Consider the following 24,008-nt stretch of genomic DNA (forward strand, 5'->3'; position numbering starts at 1 on the left):
AAAGTGGAATCCTCCATGTAACTTAGTTTTATTTCTTAATTGGTACATAAAATAAAAAGATAAGAATTACATAAAATTAATGACTTAGTTCTGGGCAATATAAGTAACTTTCAAAGAAAGTTTAGTGATGTATTTTTCAAAGATTTACAAAATTTTATTGTAAAACCAGCATTAGTTTACATCATTTTGTCACATATACTCCCTTTAGGTGGTTCATTTCTATCTGACTCTTCCTAAGATGTCCAATATTTTATTTTAATCTTCAAAATAACATTTATAGATTTATTTTTAAAAGTTCCCCTTAATTTTTATATTTTCCCACTGTGTTAAGAAAATAAAAGTAAATTCATCCTTTCATAAATGTGAAAAATTTTTTATCATCTCAGAATCATGAAACTGCACGGAATTAAAAAATGAATCATTTTTCTCCTACCAACGTCTTCCTGCTAATACATTAACTCATAAATTAGAATATAGGTTGTATAGTGTTGAATATTTGATTTTTGTTGATTTAAGTTGCTCACTGAGTAGATAATTGGAATGGGCATATCAGTAGTATATGACTGGAGTAAGAAACCCTGCAAATTCTCTTCACAGAATTTTGAGGAAGAAAATATGTAATGTTTCAGGCACCAATTAAATTTGGATGCAAACTAAGCTTACTCTTTGTGCTTGTTCGATTTAATATGTTGCATAAATCTCATATATTTCCAGGTAGATATTACAAAATATTATTTCTATGTCTATGTGATTATAATGTAAATACTTAAATTATATAAGAAAAAATAAACATATTCCAAGAAAATGTAGATAATTTGAATGCTAATATAAAAAATCATTTACAGCTAAACTATTGATTGAAGTTGTAAGTTAAACCACCTTAGCATAGATAGCCGACTTGGAACATGTCTTCTGTTTAGTGAAGATTATCACCTTTACACATGAAAAGTGGAAATTTTTGACAAATTTCCTGGGAACTCAAGTCTGTTCCTCACCACTGTTTCCTCAATACTAGTAAGAAAATCAAACTAGTTTGTAATGAGAACATCCACACGTACGGTGAAAAAAGTTACCATTTAAGAATTTAATCCAAGATCGCAGTTTCTGGCCTTACGTATTAGTTATATTTGTGTTACTACCTTGTTTTGTTGGCAAAATATTCAAATTAATATTCATTATTTTCTTCTTCTATTCTATTATTTCTTGTTTCCTTACATCTGCTCCTTCCCTCCTTCCTTCTCTTTTTTTTATCTTTTTTCTTCATTATTTTTCAATAAGGCAAGGGAAAGAGTGAACGTAGTTTAGTCCTAGTTTGAAATGCCAAAATCTGGCTATTTAATTTGAAGAGTTCCATCGATGGTTCCCAAAGTCACATGACTCCAGATTAATGATAACATAGCAAATCACAAATATTCTGTCAATTCATTTGGAAATGTGCTCTTCTTGCACTTTTCAGATGGCTCCAAGTTAAGATATTTGCAGGCATGGCAAGATACCTGGAACGACTACTTTTAAGAATAAATTTTACACTAAGAAAAAGGAACTAGGAACATCAAAACAACAAATTTAAATACTAGAACCAGGCATAGTTAATTAATTAATTTTCAAAGAGAATAAAATGTTGCAAAAGTATAAACTATACCATATTAACAGTTTTATTTATGCTTAAGTTTCTACAAACCCTTTGAGATTCTCCACTATTGCAAATAAATATGTGAGAATAAAATTAAAGTAGTTGGATAGACATTAGTCATGTGCCTAAAAATAATTGTCTAACATCTATATCCTCATAAACTTTATATCCATTGATATTGCAGCTGTACATTATAATTAATTTCAATTCAATTTAATGCCTATGACTAACCATATATATTTCCATGAATATATGTAGCATGTATATGACATACAAAAATAGATGGATTATCAAGGAGTTATTACACACACATTTTTCCCAAGTTTTTTTACATTTTAATATTTTCAAGGATTTCAAATTATACTCTTATTTTAATGTTTTAGGAATGTTAGATTGGGGACAGAAAATTTGATGCAGTAAAATTTTTGAATGTGACAATAATACAGTACTTTTTGTTTCTTCCTCCAGTTTTAGCAGACCATGGCTTACTAGCACAGGTCAAATACTTCTCGTGTTAATTGTACTAGTATTATAAAAACTGTACTAGTATTAAAAGAACAACATTTAACTCCAAGTTTGAGAGATTTAGACTATTTCCTAAAATAATTTCTGAAGATTAAAATAGAAATGTTTTATAGAAAGTTGATGTAATGCAAATATAAAATAATTTGATTTTTTAGAGATCTAAACAAAATGTTATGATATATTGCACAATGCTAAGTATGTCAGATCCATTTTTATTAGATGTTAGGAGAGTCATTTTATACAAGAAAGTAATAGTCAAGTAATAGTCATAGAGATATGTTGAATGGAAATCTTCCACTGAGGATTTTTTTTTTTTTTGGCATCTTTATTAGTAATCATGAATAAATATTGTACATTTCTATTATAAAATAAACATGTATATACTTTAAAATTTCATGTTTCTAAAAGTAGAAGTTATGAACCATTGTTTTGAAGGATATTTTTCATTTTTGTTGTTGTTTTTAATTTTAGTTTAACATATGCACAGATGACATTGTGGCTTTATTTTGAAGACTCATTTATACCTGGTCCACATTGACAAACTTATTTGCGATTTGTATATTTAAATAATTTTTTCAAGATATTACCATACAAGTTCAACTCTTTCTTGATTGTAATACTTCAATATTTAATCATATTTATATTCATATATATTTATGCGAGCAGCAAAATTCTGTGGTTTTTGGTGTTCTGGAGTGTACATGTTATAGATTTTTACTCACAAATTAATTTCTACCACTAGTGATCATTTCTAGCATTCTCAACTAACACACTTTTCAAAAATCTTATTGTATACTTCATTAAAAACAACACATAATAATGGATATTGAAACCAAAATTTCTGCATATTTTCAATTTAGTACCTGCCTATTGAAATAAAATCTGAAGGATGTCAGTAATCCTAGGTTAACTGATTAGCAAATTTCTTTTAGGATACTATAATACTCTGACTAGCATGTTTCATGCATGAAAAGTTCATCAGTGACATGCAGACTAGAGTTTTAAATATTAAATTTAAAAATTGATATATAAAAATGAAAACTTGACCAATAAATATATCTCACCTGTAATAATATATTTACATAAATTATCCACACAAAAAATATGCCTTTTAACTTTATAAACATAGAATATTTTTTGCTATATTAACATCCAGTCAAAAGGGTGTATCACTCTGAAAATTCTAATAATAGTGAAAGACTTGTAGCTATCAAATTTATTTAAATTCTGTTTTAATATCTACTTTAAATTTTCACTTCAAAATATAAAGTTAATGGTAAATATTTTTCTTTATATAGCTGAAATCTGCCCTTGCTAAAGTTTCATAAGATATACAATACACATAATAGGGTTTCTTCACAGTTTTCTTTTTGTTTAGCATTTAGGTACCAGATATTAAAATATGAAGTTATAAATTACCACTAGTTAAGTTATAATTATGTTTTTTCAAACAGTATACCTCAATTATATAATCATCCCAATTTTTTAAAGCTAGTGACCATGAGCATATATATGGGTACATCCAAATGAGAATATTGAGATCCAGAAATTACTAATTTTAGAGAATATTCAAAATCATTCACCAGACTGTCATTTAAACCCATTCAATCAGTATAATGATATATTTGTTACCCAATTATGATGAAAGATCCCTAATTCTTAGATGAAAATGTAGTATTTTACTGGAAATTGTTTTTTTGAATGTTAAACGATAGTTATTGAGTATCCAGATTATAAATTCTAAATATCCTCTCCAAGATTTTATATATATAATTTATATATATATACAGAAAATTAAAGAAGGTCTTTCTATAAAAGTAAGCATTTTAGGAAATTACTAATTTCATATGGCTTTCACTATATTTGACTTGTAATTTAACAACGAATTTCATCTTCCTTTAAGAATTTTTACCCCAGAGAAGGTATTTGTTTGCATAGCATGTACCTGAGTCATCCGTTGTCCTATTATTGGTTTTGGCCTAGTCTCTTCATTTAGAAGCTCTGTGCCCAAGGTCAGACACATGGAAAATGGTCTCTATCATTGCCTTTAATTCTCACAACTGAATCATTCTACCACTGTCCCCTACTTCTCTGTTATTTTTTGAAAGAAAAAAAAAAAGAAGGTGATATATCTCTTTATTTTGCTAACAAAAGAATTTTAAGAATATCCTAAGGCAAATTCATGACATCCCCCACATTATTAAAATAAAAATATGACTCAATTTCTAACATGGCAATCAAGAACTATGTAAGCAGGACTTAGTGTGAATAAGGGGATGGGGATTTTAAATTATTACTATGAATTTGTGATTCATTAGTAATTTTAAATACACAACATCTAAAACATAAAGGCGGCAATTTCTTTTTTAGTATATTTTAAATTACACACTTTTGTTGACAGGGTAGATAATATAGTTCACAAAATGCCACTATTGCGTGCTTACAAACGTTAAGAAACTTGGTTGCCAACTGATGACTCATGTGGTAACTCCTGAAAAATCTGTTTTATTTGATCAGATCAGCTTTATTTCCTTAAAAAAATTTTTTTGAATTCAAATGATTTTAGGCTAGATGCATAGCTTCCATATTTCCATATTGTCTTAACCTAGAAACTTCAAATAATTTTACATTACCAGCTAGACCGTAAGTGTATTTTAACTTTCAATCATGATTAAATAAAATTTGTTCCTCTAATATTAAAATGTATCTATCATAATCATGGATTTTTAGATATTGTTCTTGGGGAGCTCAGAGTTTATCAAAGCTTTATATGTGATATACGAGGTAGCAAATACTATGTAGGTTTATATTAAGGAAATAAAACAAATAGAAACATGAGAATGAATAATTTTACATGAAAAGGGGGAGCTGGTATGTTGTATATTAATATTGTATTTCAAATATAAATATATGTGTTGAAGTTAAACATTTACAGTGACTTGGAGTCTCCCAGAGATGAAATTACTCCTGTTTAGGTGATTTTGTAAAATGCACTGTCTCTCACAGCCCCTGGACATCATAAGGGAAGTGGCAGCAGTAATTTAAGAGGTATGTGAATACAGAAGGGAAATTATAATTGCAGCATACACAGAAGCTTTTCCTAAACTGTTCAACTGCTTATATACTTGACAAGAGTGTAAATGGCCAATTCATTGGAAATATGTGAAACATCAAATATGAGAATCACTTTTAGGATGACAGGTATAATTTGGAAAATCTGATCCAATAGAATTAAGACCAAAACTTTTTTAAATGGGGGAAGATAGAATGGCCATTTTTTTTCAATGTCTTTGAACAAAATAATGAGTAGAAGAAATATATTCTTCACCATTGCTTATTGTGTCCATGAGAGGTTGTTTGTAAATAGATATATACCTACAGGAAGTAAAAGATAATGTAATGAAATTCTCAAACTCTCCAAATATGTTTGTTTCCTTTTAAGATCGTTTTTCTTGAGACAAAAAACTGAAATACTATCTAAAATAATTTTGGATTTTATTTCCACTATCATTTTTATAACAAAATGTTACTTAGCTTTATATATTGCTATTATGTATGTTTGTGTATAAATATATAATTAGTTGGATTTTTTTTCACTGTTGATTTGGTTTAGTCATCATCTTAGCTTTTTGCCTCACTGAAAGTATAGGTTGTGCCTCAAATGAGGAAATAAGAGGCGCGAAGTATTTGCTGTTATTTTTATCAAATGATAGCCAATGGCTAAACATTAAAATGGTGATTCTGTTATTCCGAATTATGTTTCTTTGTCCACCACAGGCTGATGGTGTGTCTTTGGCAACTTTCTTTGTGTCTCTGCTTTAATTTTAATTGTAAAAATGAATCCAATGAACTTGGTTTATGAACAGCTGAAAGAAATTTAGATTTTAAGTTTTCTCTGCTAGGCGTATGACAACTGTGACTCTAAAATCAGCAACATGATAATTAACTATTACTGTTATTTACATTATGCACCTATGAAAGGGATGATTATATCTTTTAGAGAAAACATCTTTCTCTTACTGTGTATGTGTCTAATATTTGTAAAATAATTAATTCAAAACATTTTAATTTCTCCATTAACTTTTATTTTACAAAATGAAATAATTGTTTGTAGATAATTAATGGCAAGTTTAAAAGTATGACACCCTTGAAAAAGAAAGAACTTACTAGTTTAGTTTTCTTGACTTTCTTACATATTTTTACCTTTTGAAATAACATTGAGCTTTCAGTACATTTAATAAGATATATCATCGGTATTTATTTCTCAAAAAATTGAGTAACCTTTCTAAATTAGATAATTTTTATTTGCTTATTTTATGTGCTTTTAACACATTTTAAAGTTATGTGTGAGGTAATTTCCATTGTTTCAGTTTTAATTCAAACAATACTGAACATACTTACAATATCTAAAGATCTTTGGCCTTTCTTTGCAGAATTAGTTGGAAAAGGTACAATAAATATGCAATATATCACTCACCATTTTAATATTCTAAATTTAGCAACTGCTCTTATACCTAATGATTAATAATATAAGTTGTTCTAGTTTCCTTTATCCGCTGTGGTATAAATTTGGCTGTTAATCCAATAATAAAACTATTTATATTTTTAACTTTTCAAATATCATTACTACCGCTATTTACTAGTCTCAGTGACAATCTGAGATCCTCCTTAGATGCTTAGAGGAATCTTTATACAGGGTTATAAATAGAGAGTTCTAATGATTAAAATTTAAAATGGTAGCAATGACAAGTCCACTATAAACATAATAAATAAATCATTACCTTCTCTATTAATGAACAGAAACTTCAGTATATTACAGCTAATATCTTGAAAGATTTTAGAAGTGCAGCAAGCTGGTACTCACACCTAATAAAAAGGTCTTAGTGAAAATCATCTTACAACTTACAACATTTGCATTGTTCTTTACAAATGTTGTTTCCATCCCATGCAAGACAATTAATCCAGAATTATTTTGACCACAAATTTTTCTTTCTAATTAATTGGCCAAACACAATGTAAATAAAATAGGAAATGCTTCAGTTAATATTTACTATATAAACAAACAAACAGATAGTGGGATAATGGTTTTATCTATCACCATATTCTAGAATTGTGCCTGGCATTCAGTAAGCACCTAATGGATTAACAAATATGTACTTATAGATGTCTGCAGACCAAGGTGAATTTAGTGAATATCAAAAACTTCTTGAGTGCTCCATCGTAACGCCATTTATCTTGACATAAACTGCAAAGATGGCTCAAATGTCGATAAGGATATCAGGTGAGTGTTTAGTACTTTGGCATGAAAATTTTTGGAAAACCATTGGGATGCTACTAGTGATATTTAAATATATTTATGCTAAACACAGAAAATATTTTCCAAATGGCTCCCTTTTAGTCTATGTTTGTTTTAATTAAGTTCAGATAGTTAAGAAAAAAATGGAAATATGACTAGAGTACTTAGGCATAAAACTCATTTCCCAGTCTTTAATTGTAATTATTTATTTTGCTTTGATAGTATAATTGGTTACATTTTTCAAAAATAATAAGAAAAGTAATTGTTGCTGTTCTGCACTTACATTACTGTTTTAAAGTTCAGGGTATGCTTTAATGGAGATGCTGGTGAAATTTTCAGGCATTTTCAACGAATATGATCCCGGTTTTTTTAAGTCTGGTGAGGTGTTTATCTATTTAGAAAGCTTTTCTGGGCACCATGTATTTTCCCCTGGGAGTAGAAAATCAGTTCATCTTTTTAATGACAATGTTACCTCGAGGTAAAAAAGTAATCCAGAAGGAATAATACATTCCTCAGGGCAGTTGCCTACACAGGGACACATTTTTCTCTGGGGCTGACTGCACTTATATTTCAGTGGAAGAGTTTTAATATTTTAAGATGTCATTGCATTTTGTCATAAGGCACCATGACTAAAGGATACAGTATTTTTTGAATATATAGTAACATATTTTTCTAAGCTTTTATACATCAATTATAATTTAGGAAATTTTATTTGCTATGAAAATTTTAGCTGTATTCATATTTGAGGTAAAATAATTTTAACTTTCAATTTGCATGTTTTGTTAAACATAACATCAGAAAAAAGGAGGCATAAGTAAAGAGATATTTGACTTTCACTTATGAACACCAAACAGCACAATTTTAGAAGTCTTTTAGCTATTTTGATAGCAAAATATATATTCTTCATTCTTTCTATCCAAACTTTAACCTTGATGAGTACTTAGATGATGAAGTATTTACTTACTGTCATCACTTTGAATACTTTGGAGAATGTATAATTTGAGATTGTGAAGGAGTTTGACTTTGTAGCCACATCTTTTAATTCCTTAACATTATATTTAAGATTCATGTACTTCAAAGTTCTGTTTTCACTTCTTTTGCCCATTAAAAATATTGGAATACTACTAAAAAATCTTTGTACTTTAAATACCTATTTTTTTCCTTTACAAACTCTTGTAATAATTTTCCTTCCAAAATAAGAATAAATTTTATATTGAATATATAATGTTAATACATTAAGATACATTGATATCGTGTTTGCATTATAAAATGTATGCTTGCAGAACTACACCTATAGAAAATAGTTTTGTTTCATGAGATATTAATATTATCAAAGCATTTCAATAGCAATCTGATGATAAATATAAAATATAGATTACATTTAAGAATACTATACTTATGTGGAATAATGAAAAATAAATATTAAGCATCTTTTCAAAGTAACTAATATAATCAAAATGAAAATTAGATTTTTTTGAATTTAGGAAATATCTTTTTTTCCTGTTATTTTCTCTAATTTCTTCATACCAAATCAGTTTTACACTTATTTATTTAAAATTAACTTGAATTTCTGTTGTTATTTTTAAACAAAATCATTATTTGTTGTGTAAAATAAAAATAATACGTTGACTAATTTACAAATAAACTAAATGTAGCTATTACATTGAGCATTTAAATAACATTTAAACTAAAATCAATCAAAAACAAGTCATTTAAACAATGAGTTTTCCAAATTAGAACTGCAAAACCAATTATAATGTTGGGTACTAAAGATGTTTTATAATATGCTGATTCATAGTAAATACTTTTAAAAAGAAAAATACATAGCTTTTTTCCTAAAATTTGAATCTCTTTTTAATACATGAAACATGATTTTATGAATAGTGCTAACATAAGAACATCAGTGTGTCTGTCTTTTTAAGTGGGAATGTGGATATTCTTGTGCATGAGTACCCACATTTATAGTTGAAATTACATTTTTGTTTGTTAAATTGAAAAATAGACGACATAACATCTAGACAACTGTGTGAAAAAGTAAGCTCTACATATTGATAATATATTACATCATAATATATTATATCCTATTATAAATAGTTTTGTAAAGTGACTTGGAAAAATACAATCCCATGTGTATTTTCAGAAATTTAAATTATTTTTGTTAAAATTAAATAATGTGTACATCTTTAACGCAAATTTTATATGGCTAAATTTCTATTTGAAATGTCTTAAAGTAAAATCACATCAAAATTTAGTCATTATATGTATTATGAATAATACTATAGGCAATATTACTTCCAGTACCAGAGAAAGAAGAAAGTATTAGTTTAAAGAAGTAGTTTTTATTTATAAATAATTAGAAAAAAACACTTGTGTGGGTTTTTCACATGATAACCAAGAGTAGTATGAATTTTCATACTCTTACATGTGTACTCTGGGCCATAGCTATGAAAAATTTGTAACCATCATAATAGGAGCAGTGATGTTTGGTTTAATTTTGCTCTCTATTGCATGTACTATAAATAAAGATTCTTTTCCATTTGAAAATCTTTCTATAAAACAAGAAATTTCCCATGCAGACGAAATGAGGTTACAGTGAAGTAAAGGAAACTAAGATTGTAGGTATTACCAAACTAAGACAATTTATAAAATTATCCATATATCTATATATAGGTGTGTGTATATATATATGTATATATATGTGTGTGTATATATATATGTATTATATATGTATATATATGTGTGTGTATATATATATACATATATGTGTGTATATATATACATATATATGTGTGTATATATATACATATATATGTGTGTATATATATACATATATATGTGTGTATATATATACATATATATGTGTGTATATATATACATATATATGTGTGTATATATATATACATATATATGTGTGTATATATATATATACATATATATATATATTTTTTTTTTCAAGACAGAGTCTTGCTCTGTTATCCAGGCTGGAGTGCAGTGGCGCAATTTCTGCTTCCCACAGCCCCCACCTCCTGAGTTCAAGTGATTCTCCTGCCTCAGCCTCCCAAGTAGCTGGGATTACAGGTGCCCACCACCATGCCTGGCTAATTTTTGTATTTTTAGTAGAGACGGGGTTTCACCATGTTGGCCAGGCTGGTCTAGAACTACTCACTTCGGGTAATCCACCCGCCTCGGCCTCCCAAAGCTCTGGGATTACAGGCATGAGCCACTGTGTCCGGCCAAAATAATAAATCTTATGTTAGCTTTAAGGAGTTCTGAACTTAGTATCTGTCATGTAGTAAATAAATAAATATGATAATCTTCTAGGAATTTTGGGTAAATAATTTTAAACAAATTCTTAATCTCACTACACTATAATCTGCCTCCACGTTGTTGTTAGACGTGTATAATGAAATATTAGAAGTACTGGACAAAATTCCATTTGATCTCATTTACTTGAAATGAGTTAAGTTATTGTTGTTGCCACATTTTTCTTCTAGAAGTCATTCTGTAATAAAACTCTTTGTAGTTGTTATCATCTGGAACTGCTACACCGGACCTATGGTGCTATAAAGAAAATCTCTATTAAAAAAAGAAAGTCATTTCCTTTACCAAATATTTATTCAGTCGTAAAAAATATATATCCTTATATTTTGGCTGAGTATCTCTATTGATTTATAGCTGAAATGCTGGAATGAGATTGTGTATTAACTAGGATTAGACGCTTGGAGTCTCACATTTTTCTCATTAAATTTTTATTTATTCTGGATATGGAATCTTGGTACAAACGTTCCTATATAGTGATTATTCACATGATCCATATTAACATTTTTACATTATTGTTGGACTACATTTCATGATATATTATTACAGCGTCAATTACTATAATTATATGTGATTCAGGAATGTTAAAATATTTATCTCTGTATCTAGATTGTCCTATTCCTTTCATACACTGTATGTAACATAGCATGTTTACCTGGTAACTCTTGTATTGCAACAAGCCAGAAGGGGTTGGAAACTAAAGTAAATAGAGTAAATACTCACTCAAAGTTATTGAAAGGCTCTTGGATACTGCGACTCTAAGCAAAAAAAAAAAAAAAAAAAACACATAAGGAAAGCAATTTTACCATAGGTTAATGATGTAAACAAGAGTTAAGTTCCTAGGGCATATTTCTGGTCACGAAAACATCACCAAATTTCTAAATAAAGAGCAAAACACTTCTAATACTAAACATCGAAATGTATGTGAGACATATATATATATATACACACATACATATATACACACATATATATACACACACATATATATACACATATATATATGAATGATTAATAAAATCAAGTAAAATTATTTTTTACCCAATTATTTCAGTTCAGGGTCTCCAGTGGCTGCAGCCTATCGCAGAAGCTCAGGGTGCAAGGCAAGAAGTAATCGTGGGACCAGGCGCCGTGGCTCTCGCCTGTAATCCCAGCACTTTGGGAGGCCGAGGCTGGTGAATCACTTGAGGTCAGGGGTTCCAGACCAGCCTGGCCAACATGATGAAACCTCATCTCCACTAAAAATACAAATATTAATTGGATGTAGTGGTACACGCCTGTAATCCCAGCTACTCGGGAGGCTGAAGCTTGAACGCGGAGGCAGCGGTTGCAGTGAGCTGAGATCGTGATACTGCACTCCAGCCTGGGTGAGGGAGTGAGACTCTGTCTAAAAAAAAAAAAAAACTAACCATGGGCAGGACATCGTCCCGTTGCAGGGTGCCCTGACACACACCCACACTCACTCAGACTGGGACAGTGTAGACACACCGATGAACCCAACATGCACATCTTTGGGATACTAGAGTAAACTGGAGTGCTTAGAGAAAACCCATGAGAACATAGGAAGAACTTGCAAACTCCACACAGACAGTGGTCCCTGCAGGGTTTTTCTGTTTGTTGGTTGTTTTTCCTTCATCAAGTTTGTAATGAAACGATGTTGAATGACAAAATATTATTTGAGAAATTGTTGTACAAGGATTTTGGCATTTGTCTGTATATGGAAATCAAAGACATTTTAAAGTGATTATAAACCTTTGTACATGTTGACAATATTCAATTCAGTTAAAGGCTTTATCACGGTACATTGTGACCTCTCTTTAAATGGTTACATTACTTTGAGTTCTGAAAATTTGTTATACTTACATTGTTCTAATTGTTCATAACTAGGAATTCACTGACTCTGCTTTAATGTATGCTAGGAAAACTGAAGTAGATAAATCATACTTCCCCTTTCAGTCTCCTTCTCTCTTTTGGATTTAATTTTAACTCGAGGTTTATTACTTACAGAAGTTACACTCATGTTGCTGCAAATGTATTTTTTCTAGTTGTTAATTTGTTCATGACATTCTGCTTGATGATAGTAATATTATGATGAAGGTGCCTCGGATATCAAAAAAGATTTCAAGTCTATAGAACGTACCTCTAGCTACAGAGTCACAGGATAGGTGACAGCAATGATATTAGGGGATGCCGAGCTGGAAACCCAATTCAGCACCAGAGACAGAAATACTGTATTTTGACTCATTCATCTTACATGGAAGATGAAGCCCGCCAATCAAGTAGAAAATGTAGGCCTCCAAAACAATAACTCACCTGCCTTTTTGTGGTTTATATTTTTCATCTTGGTTAAAAAGTATCCATTGATAGGGGATTTAATCAAAACATTAAAGAAGACATAAGATAGCCACCAAATCTAATTATTTCCAACTACTAGATATCAGAGCTTTAAAAAAATTGTTTTTAACTGCATTTGCTTCATTTTTCTTATGGGATATTAATAGAAAAATGGAGTGCATTTCTAACAGTTGCATTTTTTCATATGTGCGGCTATGTTTATTCTGATACTAGCTTACAGTTCTAAAAACAAGCAAAGAAAATATACACAGTTTTTTGGCATTGACTGGTTGATATAATAATTATGTATATTTACTTAATATGCATAATTTAAAATGCATATTTTATGTATATATTTATACATATATAATTATGTATATTTACTTAATATACATAATTATTACTATGAGCTTGGGCAAAAAATGTATTTTGGCATTCCACTGTTCAGTTTTAAGTCATTTATTGGTACATAAGTCTTTTATTTCTACTTCAATAAATATAATTAAATTTTGTGAAAGCTGTGTTCTAATGAACAAGTAATTCTTTCTTTTAAAATATTCCTTTTAATTCTAATTTAAAGTTTCTTAAGTAAAAATATAGCTCTTCAATAATAATATTATAATGTGTTTCTCTTCTAAAATAAACAGATTTTATACTCATTATTTTAAAATGTGATCAAAACCACATAATTGATTTTAGTCTTCTGATTGGGATTTTTAAAAAGAAAATTCAAAGTTTGGCATTAAATATATTTTCTGTAAGATAATATAACTACATATGACAAAATGATTAAGTATTCTTATAGTGTCACTATTTCAATACCATTATTATCTGTAACATATGTTAAAACACTCCAGTACATAACTAATAAAGAGGAATTCACATGGCCAGCAATTTTAAACTGGTGCAGCAAACTTATCTTTTGTGTTTGCAAACATAAGAGAACTGAAGAAGCAAGATGCAAACAATGTCTCCGTTGTTCAGCATGTGTTTTATGATATAATACATTCGTTCATGTTGTGTTATACAAATTTTGCAGGGCGGGTTGCTCGTTTTATCAATCTGTGTATTTTTTATTTCATATTTTGTATGCAATCATGAGCATTTTTCTTATAAATTGTACACAACAAGAACCTGTTGAAGATTAGAAGGAAGGAGCAGCACATACTTTTAGCAATCCTTTTATCTTACCAATCACTGGAAGAAAATGATGCCAAGAAGACATGTGAGATATCATCTCTGTCTGTCATGTTTTCAGAACAGAGTGTGGCTTACTAATGTTGCCATTGCAGGCTATACTTTGTCAAGTGAATATGGTTTTCATCTTAAGGGGATAGTAAGCAAGATGTTAGCAATACTCACTCATCTTCAGATTTCATTGTCAAATATACTAATATTTCAAAAATATGGTTTTCATCTAGAAAAAAAATGGAGATTTTCAGTGTACAAATATAGCCAATGCAGGTTAAATTTAAATAGAGGTTTTTTTTAATCTCTCCCTTTTTATACTTTTTTTTTTTTTTTGAGACAGCATCTTGCCCTGTCGCCCAGGCTTCAGTGCAATGGCGCAATCTCGACTCACTGCAACCTCCGCCTCCCAGGTTCAAGTGATTCTCCTGCCTCAGCCTCCCAAGTAGCTGGGATTACAGGCACGCGCCACCACACCTGGCTAATTTTTGTATCTTTAGTAGAGACGGGTTTCACCATGTTGGTCAGGCTGGAATCGAACTCCTGACCTCATGATCCACCCGCCTCAGACTCCCGAAGTGCTGGGATTACAGGCATGAGCCACCACACCCGGCCCCCTTTTTTAGACTTTTTACGAGTAATCTGACACGAGGTGCCACGTAATTGAGATAAAGACAAAAGTGCAAAACCATGTAAAATATTGACTTCTAATTGTGAATTAGTCTCCCTTTTCTACTTGTTTTGCCTTGTTGGATATGAAACATTTCAAGTATGTCATTGTAGGATTATTTTTGACATTTTTTTCTTAGAATGGTGATTTAGTTGCATAATTCTCATTTGCTATACCTCTTTTCTAAAAAATATTTTCTAAAAATATTTCTAAAATATTGAAATATCCCAAGATACTCCTTGTTATATAATTGTAGATCATTATTTTCAGACAAATTATGCTATTGTGGATAAATATTCAATGTATAAAATACAGGACTTCTTTTTTCCTGTTTTACAAAACTCCAGTGCCCTTTCTTATCTACTATTTTAATATTCCTTTGCTATAGTATATTGCATAATGTGGAGTCAACTATTTTTTACAATATTTACGTGTTGATCTGAAAGTTCCTATTGAGTTAAATAATGAAAAATAATTTGGGGGACCATGAATTTTAAATTTGTTAAAAATTGTTTTATTTGTGTATGTGTATAAAATTAAATTTTGCAAATTGGTAAATTTATTCTTCATTTAACCTTGTTGCTTTGAGTACTCCTAAAGCTTGTAATAATTCTTTGGGGAGTAATATAAAATATATCATGCATAAGTGAATTTTGCCTTACCATTATTCAAGAATAATTGGTTTGCATTTTTTATTTTTTGGTCAACTCTTCTGTTATTTCATTTCCCTAACTTCTTAAAAATAGTTAAGTTTGGGTTATAAATGGCTACGCATTTATATAATTTATTTTGAAAACTACACTAATCTATGAACTTCTTAAGATTATACAAGCTGATATTTAAAATAATCTGAGTCACTCAAAGATCTTACTTTGGAATAGCCACTAAGAATAGTCAGAACAGTTTAGTGTTTCTTGAACTGAAGCATTTTTCTGCTGCTGCATTTGAAATTGCCTGCTCTCCTTACTTAGATTCTCAAGATAGCTGCCTGTGAAACCTCTCTCACCTCCCACACTTTCACAGGCTCCTGGGGCTGGCGCAAGGTACAGCCATTGGTGGCAACATGAAGTTAACAACAACAACAAAAGCAGAGTAAAGAGAAAAATTGGAAGAGAGACTATTTCTGAGGTTGTTTCCAAACAACCGTAGAATTCTGTATATGCCAGGCACTTTCCAGTGCCTATTCCATTTTTTCATTCATAGTTCCCAGGAAAAGTCCTGATTGGAAATGCAAAGCCCTGGGCCTAGTTTCTGTGATGATATTTCCTTGCAATTTCCTTCTGATGTGTAGATGGCTTTTGTCTGTCTGTTTGCTGTCAGTAGGAGCATTAGGAGCTTAGTTTGAATGTGTGTGTGTGTGTGTGTGTGTTTGTGTGTGTGTGTGTGTGTGTCATTACTAGTCCCTGTCTATATGCCAAGAGAGACTGGTAGGCAAAGAAGAAAATGAAACATTTAACCCTACCTCAGTGTCTTTCTAACACTACCAACAAGAAGGAGGGGCGGGGAGCGGGGAGAGAGAAATGGATCATGGATTTGTTTTAGACGTAAAAACCACTGCGTGTTGGTAGCTACATTATATTATGTGGTGGGTTAGGGAAGAAAGAAATCTTCATTAGAAATAATTGATAGCGGCTGGGAAAACATCAGTAAAAGAAAAGAAATTGAGTGAACATCACTTGGCTTGAGATGTGTTGTATCCTCAGGAGTTTCCTTTTATTTTTAACTACCCAAAGCTGCTGATCTAACCCTAGTACATGAGCTGAATATCCATCTCCAGGATTTTCTCTCTCCACTGTAATATTCACCTACTATTACCTGCCTTGAATTTCTTTGGCAGGTCTTAATATGTGTAATTAATTTCCTAGAATTGGAGTTGTTCCTGTTGTCTTTATATTTGAAGAATACAGAAGGAAATAACCTATAAATTGACTGGAAATATGTTTCTAGTAACTTACATTTGATTTTTAATTTTTTAAAACATTGCAACATATAGTTCTTTGTAATATTAACCAATGTAATAAATACTTAAGGTGCATCGTAAGTTAGATTATCTTTGTTGACAGCATAAAGTTTGGGTATTTTTAGACTTTGATTTATATCAGAAAAGAATTTAATATCACAAACAGATTATAGTTGCTAAATCCAACCCAACTGTAAATTCATTTTGGGTGTTTCTTAACCATTTCTTAACTGTGCATTTAATCCAATTTGTCAGTGAAAAAAGTGAAAAAGGATATATAACTTTAAAATTAAAATTGCTGTTCAAATACTTTGCATTAGGCAATTTAAATGCCAAGTGCTTTTTTTTTCAGTTACAGACATACACCCTTGAAAATACTGTATTAATGCAAAAGGTGTGGCCATAACTTTTCATGCAGCAGTATGTAAATTCTAGTGGAGCAATTTGGATACTTGCAGTAGGCATCTTCATGTTTTTAAAATCACATTATGAAAAATTCATGTTCAGTCAAATACATACAATTCTAAATAATACTGTAACTTCCAGGATGCCTTTTTAAAATATTCATTTAATTTTCAAATGAAATATATATATTACTAAGCTTTCATTAAAGCCAGCCTCTGCCTAGTCAAACTTTAAGAAACCATTGCAATTTTGTACATTTCTAAATAGAGAATATTCTTTTGGATATCCTTACTATGTAATGATTAGCCAAGTCATAAATAAAGTGGCCCTCCTTAATAACTGAGCTGGATTGTGGAAGGATTTCTAACTAATTATCTAGTAATACCATGAAATTACATGGTTTCTATCATGTGAGCCGGATAATTTTTATATAAACCTTTTACAGCCTGATTATGCCTATGAAGTGACAGTAGCAGACACATTTTGCTGACAAGGCAGAATAGCTGCATTTGTGAAAAAAACACTGTTTGAAGACCATAAGGCTAACAGAAAAAGTGGTAGAGAAATGCCTTCTGAAAATGAGAAGACAGCCACCAAGACAGCAAAAATGTATATACACTATGTGTATGTATATATCACAATCCTGTCAAGTCAGATGACTGCCACTCTGACCGCTTTCAGAAGGAGCAGCACAATAAGGCCAAACTGTAAGGTATGTTATGTGTAACGCTTACTCTTTACTTTTACTGCTAAAATCATGCAAGTTTTCATAATCTGCTGGGAGTGAGGTCAGTGTGGGATAAAATAAGCAGCAACATTACTTTGGTCACTCTTTGGCAACTGACAATGGTTCTTGTTAGAAATTGGTAGTCCCAGCTACTCGGGAGGCTGAGGCAGGAGAATGGCGTGAACCCGGGAGGCGGAGCTTGCAGTGAGCCGAGATCGCGCCACTGCACTCCAGCCTGGGCCACAGAGCGAGACTCTGTCTCAAAAAAAAAAAAAAAAAAAAAAAAAAAGAAAAAGAAATTGGCCAGTTTTGATTTACCTTTTGATTTACCTTTTAACATAGTGGCCAGAGTTTATATCCTTTTAGTGTAAGTAAATAAATGAATGAGTATGCCTTGTCTTACTAGGTTGATTCTTATTCATTGAGCATCAAGGAGATATTCCACATACAATGCGTACTTTAAAATGACAAAATAGAACCAGTCATTACTCTCCACACAGTAGCTACATGGACAGAGAAACATATAAAAATATACAATTTTAATAGAAGGGATATAAATTTGTAATTTCCTTTCCTCACTTTAATTTGGAAACCTAGCTTAAAAAATTGCCTATTAAATGTTAATCAAATATTAATTTTAATACTGATTACTTTGAATTATTTTTATTTTGATGTTTCTATTAATCACACATATATCAGTATATTAGTAAAACATAGGGGAGTTTTCCACTGTATTTCTTTTTTTTTTTTTTGGTTTAATTTAATTTTAGTTTTTTGTTTTTTTTTATTTTATTATTATTATACTTTAAGTTTTAGGGTACATGTGCACAATGTGCAGGTTAGCTACATATGTATAAATGTGACATGCTGGTGTGCTGCACCCACTAACTCGTCATCTAGCATTAGGTATATCTCCCAGTGCTATCCCTTCCTACTCCCCCCACCCCACAACAGTCCCCAGAGTGTGATGTTCCCCTTCCTGTGTCCATGTGTTCTCATTGTTCAATTCCCACCTATGAGTGAGAATATACAGTGTTTGGTTTTTTGTTCTTGCGATAGTTTACTGAGAATGATGATTTCCAACTTCATCCATGTCCCTACAAAGGATATGAACTCATCATTTTTTATGGCTGCATAGTATTCTATGGTGTATATGTGCCACATTTTCTTAATCCAGTCTATCATTGTTGGACATTTGGGTTGGTTCCAAGTCTTTGCAGTTGTGAATAGTGCCGCAATAAACATACGTGTGCATGTGTCTTTATAGCAGCATGATTTATAGTCTTTTGGGTATATACCCAGTAATGGGATGGCTGGGTCAAATGGTATTTCTAGTTCTAGATCCCTGAGGAATCGCCACACTGACTTCCACAATGGTTGAACTAGTTTACAGTCCCACCAACAGTGTAAAAGTGTTCCTATTTCTCCACATCCTCTCCAGCAGCTGTTGTTTCCTGACTTTTTAATGATTGCCATTCTAACTGGTGTGAGTTGGTATCTCATTGTGCTTTTGAGTTGCATTTCTCTGATAGCCAGTGATGGTGAGCATTTTTTCATGTATTTTTTGGCTGCATAAATGTCTTCTTTTGAGAAATGTCTGTTCATGTCCTTTGCCCACTTTTTGATGGGGTTGTTTGGTTTTTTCTTGTAAATTTGTTTGAGTTCATTGTAGATTCTGCATATTAGCCCTTTGTCAGATGAGTAGGTTGCGAAAATTTTCTCCCATTTTGTAGGTTGCCTGTTCACTCTGATGTTAGTTTCTTTTGCTGTGCAGAAGCTCTTTAGTTTAATTAGATCCCATTTGTCAATTTTGGCTTTTGTTGCCATTGCTTTTGGTGTTTTAGACATGAAGTCCTTGCCCATGCCTATGTCCTGAATAGTAATGCCTAGGTTTTCTTCTAGGGTTTTTATGGTTTTAGGTCTAACGTTTAAGTCTTTAATCCATCTTGAATTAATTTTTGTATAAGGTGTAAAGAAGGGATCCAGTTTCAGCTTTCTACATATGGCTAGCCAGTTTTCCCAGCACCATTTATTAAATAGGGAATCCTTTCCCCATTGCTTGTTTTTCTCAGGTTTGTCAAAGATCACATAGTTATAGATATGAGGCGTTATTTCTGAGGGCTCTGTTCTGTTCCATTGATCTTTATCTCTGTTTTGGTACCAGTACCATGCTGTTTTGGTTACTGTAGCCTTGTAGTATAGTTTGAAGTCAGGTAGCATGATGCCTCCAGCTTTGTTCTTTTGGCTTAGTGTTGACTTGGTGATGCGGGCTCTTTTTTGGTGCCATATGAACTTTAAAGTATTTTTTTCCAATTCTGTGAAGAAAGTCATTGGTAGCTTGATGGGGATGGCATTGAATCTGTAAATTACTTTGGGCAGTATGGCCATTTTCATGATATTGATTCTTCCTACCCATGAGCATGGAATGTTCTTCCATTTGTTTGTATACTCTTTTATTTCCTTGAGCAGTGGTTTGTAGTTCTCCTTGAAGAGGTCCTTCATGATCCTTGTAAGTTGGATTCCTAGGTATTTTATTCTCTTTGAAGCAATTGTGAATGGGAGTTCACTCATGATTTGGCTCTCTGTTTGTCTGTTATTGGTGTATAAGAATGCTTGTGATTTTTGTACATTGATTTTATATCCTGAGACTTTGCTGAAGTTGCTTATCAGCTTAAGGAGATTTTGGGCTGAGACAATGGGGTTTTCTAGATATACAATCATATCATCTGCAACCAGGGACAATTTGACTTCCTCTTTTCCTAATTGAATACCCTTTATTTCCTTCTCCTGCCTAATTGCTCTGGCCAGAACTTCCAACACTATGTTGAATAGGAGTGGTGAGAGAGGGCATCCCTGTCTTGTGCCAGTTTTCAAAGGGAATGCTTCCAGTTTTTGCCCATTCAGTATGATATTGGCTGTCCACTGTATTTCTGAGTTTTCCACTCATCTCCTATTTGAATTTGTCTGTTTGCCACTATAACCGTTAAATAAAATACTTTTTATTTATTTATTTGAATTCATTATTTGTCTTAGGAGTCACAGTTCTTGAGTACATTGTAATTTTCTTTATTTTTATCCAGAAATAATGTAATTTATTTGGAATGTAGTGTGTATGGATACTCAAAAAGTGATTACTAAAAACAGAAATGATAATGGAAATTATGAATGGATCTCATGCTGTGTTAACTGCTATGTGGGAATCAGCTACCTAGGTGGAAAATACTAGTTTCTGCAAGGCACTACAGTGAGAGTTTATTCTCTTTTCTCTTTTTCCTCTTTCTTTTCTGTTACCTTCTTATTCTTCTTCACTTACTCATGACTTGGAATAATTAGTTGATTTCAGTTACAAGACATGCTGGCAACCATATAGGACTTTACTAACTGATGGATCAGGCATAATAAAAACAATTTGCTAACATTTTACTGTAGCTAAATTATTCACACTAAAGACATTCTAGTTTCTTTGATTGTTGTGTTTGTAATTTCAAATATGTTTCTGATTCTAGCTACATGATTATAACAAATATATATCTATAAATATAGTTTATGTTGGTCAAATATATATGACTATTCTACTTAACTATGATTAACATATTAGAAAATCATCAATTATTTTCAAATCACAGAAAAAAATTCTAATTTTTGTTCCATAAATCTGTATAGATTAAACTTGAATCTATACCTAAATTCATAAAATTTAAGCAATTCTGGTAATTTCCTTTAATAATAGAATGTAAATAGTCCAAAATGTATTAACAAAATGGACAGAATTTCTAACTGTTGGGTATTTTAGAGAAAGGTATGCTATGCCTGAAGAAGTTCATCTCTTTATATCCGAAATATTCTATGCTACAGATGGACTTCATACCCCAAATATTCCATACTACAATTTTGACTAAACTCAGAAAATTAAAACATATACATATATTAGTTTTCAAATTACAGGAACTTTTCTAAACTTTTGCTCTTTTTGATTTTTTATAGTTTATATCCAAAAATTCTGTATGTTTATAATGATTACTCACTACAATATTGTTGTAGGTGTAATTACAACTCTTGACTTCCTTTTACCAAAAAAAGTTCACTCCCTTGACTCCCCCTGAAAATACTACTTTCACTTGTTGGCAGTGAAAATCAGTAGACTATCATAAGGTATTATTATTGTTAAATTTTTATATTTATTAACACTTATCTGTACCCGAAGTCTTATTTTCTTTGGATTTGAAAACTTTCTTTTTATAAGGTAGAAGAAAAAGTTAATTTTCATATCTAACTTTTGGATTTGCTGAAAAATCAGATTCTTTTAATAAGAAATTTACATATAGTAATAAAGCTTTAAAACTTCCATTGCAACTAATTTTTGAAAGGTCATCAATGAGGAATAAGCAATAAAAAATATAATGCATAGGTTTAGTAAATATATAATGCAATATGAAGTAGCTTACTCGTTGATTATGTATTAATGTAATATATTTCTTCCTGTGTAGTGAAACAAGAGGAAGATAATGGAGAAAAATTAAATGAAAACAAAATTTTCTATTTATAAGTACCTAGAATAGATCCCAAATTTTATGCATATTTGCGCTTAAAAGTCTCAGGTTTTATTTAAATACTCAGCATTTTGTAGTCATGACGTTCATTGAAAATAAGCATTGTCCTCCAGTACAATATGTTACAAATATGTATTACATTTCTGATATTGGCCAGGCACTGTGACTGTAACCATAAAGAAACCTAGCATTTGTCTCTATTCTAGAATATACAGCCATACTTCTCAAATGGTAGTTTACATGCAGATGCCTTGTGGATTTCTACATACATGATTTCTAATAATTCTGTAAATAATCTGTTTCTACTTTGCTGTGGGAAAAATGAATCAGAAGTGAAGTACGTCAAGGTCACTCAGTAAGTAATGAAGCCAGGACTCAGAAGCAATGCCCTCTGCCTCCAAAAAACTAAGAATGTGTCGAAAAGTTTATATAAGAAAAGGCAACTGTGAGGCCTCTCATGCAAATGAAAAGGGAGGTTGTGAGAATTAAAATGAGGGAAGATGCACTAGCCTGGGGATTATAAAAATATTATAGAAGAGGAGGTATACTCAAGTGTTTGAAAAATAAGTTAAAAATTTTAACAGGGAAATGTGGGGATTGTCTGATGTGTAGCAGCAACCAAGGCATGGAAGCCAGAAATCCAAGTGACATTCCTGAGAGTAGGAAGCAGTCCTTTTTAACATTAGGATTAGTTAAGTGGCATAATTTGCAGAGCATTCTGGAAAATCAAATCATTTTTCATAAATAAACTGCCTTAAATAAATGTTGACGAATTTCTAGGCAATAAGAAAGCAATTAAACGTTTGAGCAGAGTTCTTTCATAATTAAAATTTTTTAAAGAAAAATAAATCATAGAGGAGGGTTCACTTGTTAAAAAGGAGAATCACTGGAAAAGGAAGATTTCTTGGGGAGGCATTTCAGTGACCCAGATTAAACAATGAGAGGAAAAGAGTGACAGAAGAATAGGAAATGAGGAGGCAGTTACCAACAATAATATATAGAAAGAATTGTCAAGTTTGGACAATAGAGTGAATTCACTTGAACTTAATTCTACAAACACAGGTTTTGTTTGGTTTGGTTTTGTTATCGTTGTTGCTATTTTTTGGTTTCTCTAGTATCCCCAGTGCTCAGACCAGTATCTGGCACAAAGAAAGCAATCAGAAAATATTTTTAAATTAATAAATAAATGCAGTGGATGAAGAAGAAAAATTAGCCAAATATAACTTGCATGACAATGTTTGACATAGGTTATGAGGTGTTTCAAAAACATATTTTTATCATTTCATGTTTTGGTATCAGTAATATTTCTCTCATCATTCCGGTTCGCTGGTTAGCTTTTCAAATGCTTTGCATCTTTCTGGGTATATATGACTCTGCCAACAATAGAAAATGGAGAATGGCA

This window comes from Gorilla gorilla, chromosome 14 (genome assembly GCF_029281585.2).
Source record: "Gorilla gorilla gorilla isolate KB3781 chromosome 14, NHGRI_mGorGor1-v2.1_pri, whole genome shotgun sequence".
NCBI lineage: Eukaryota > Metazoa > Chordata > Mammalia > Primates > Hominidae > Gorilla > Gorilla gorilla.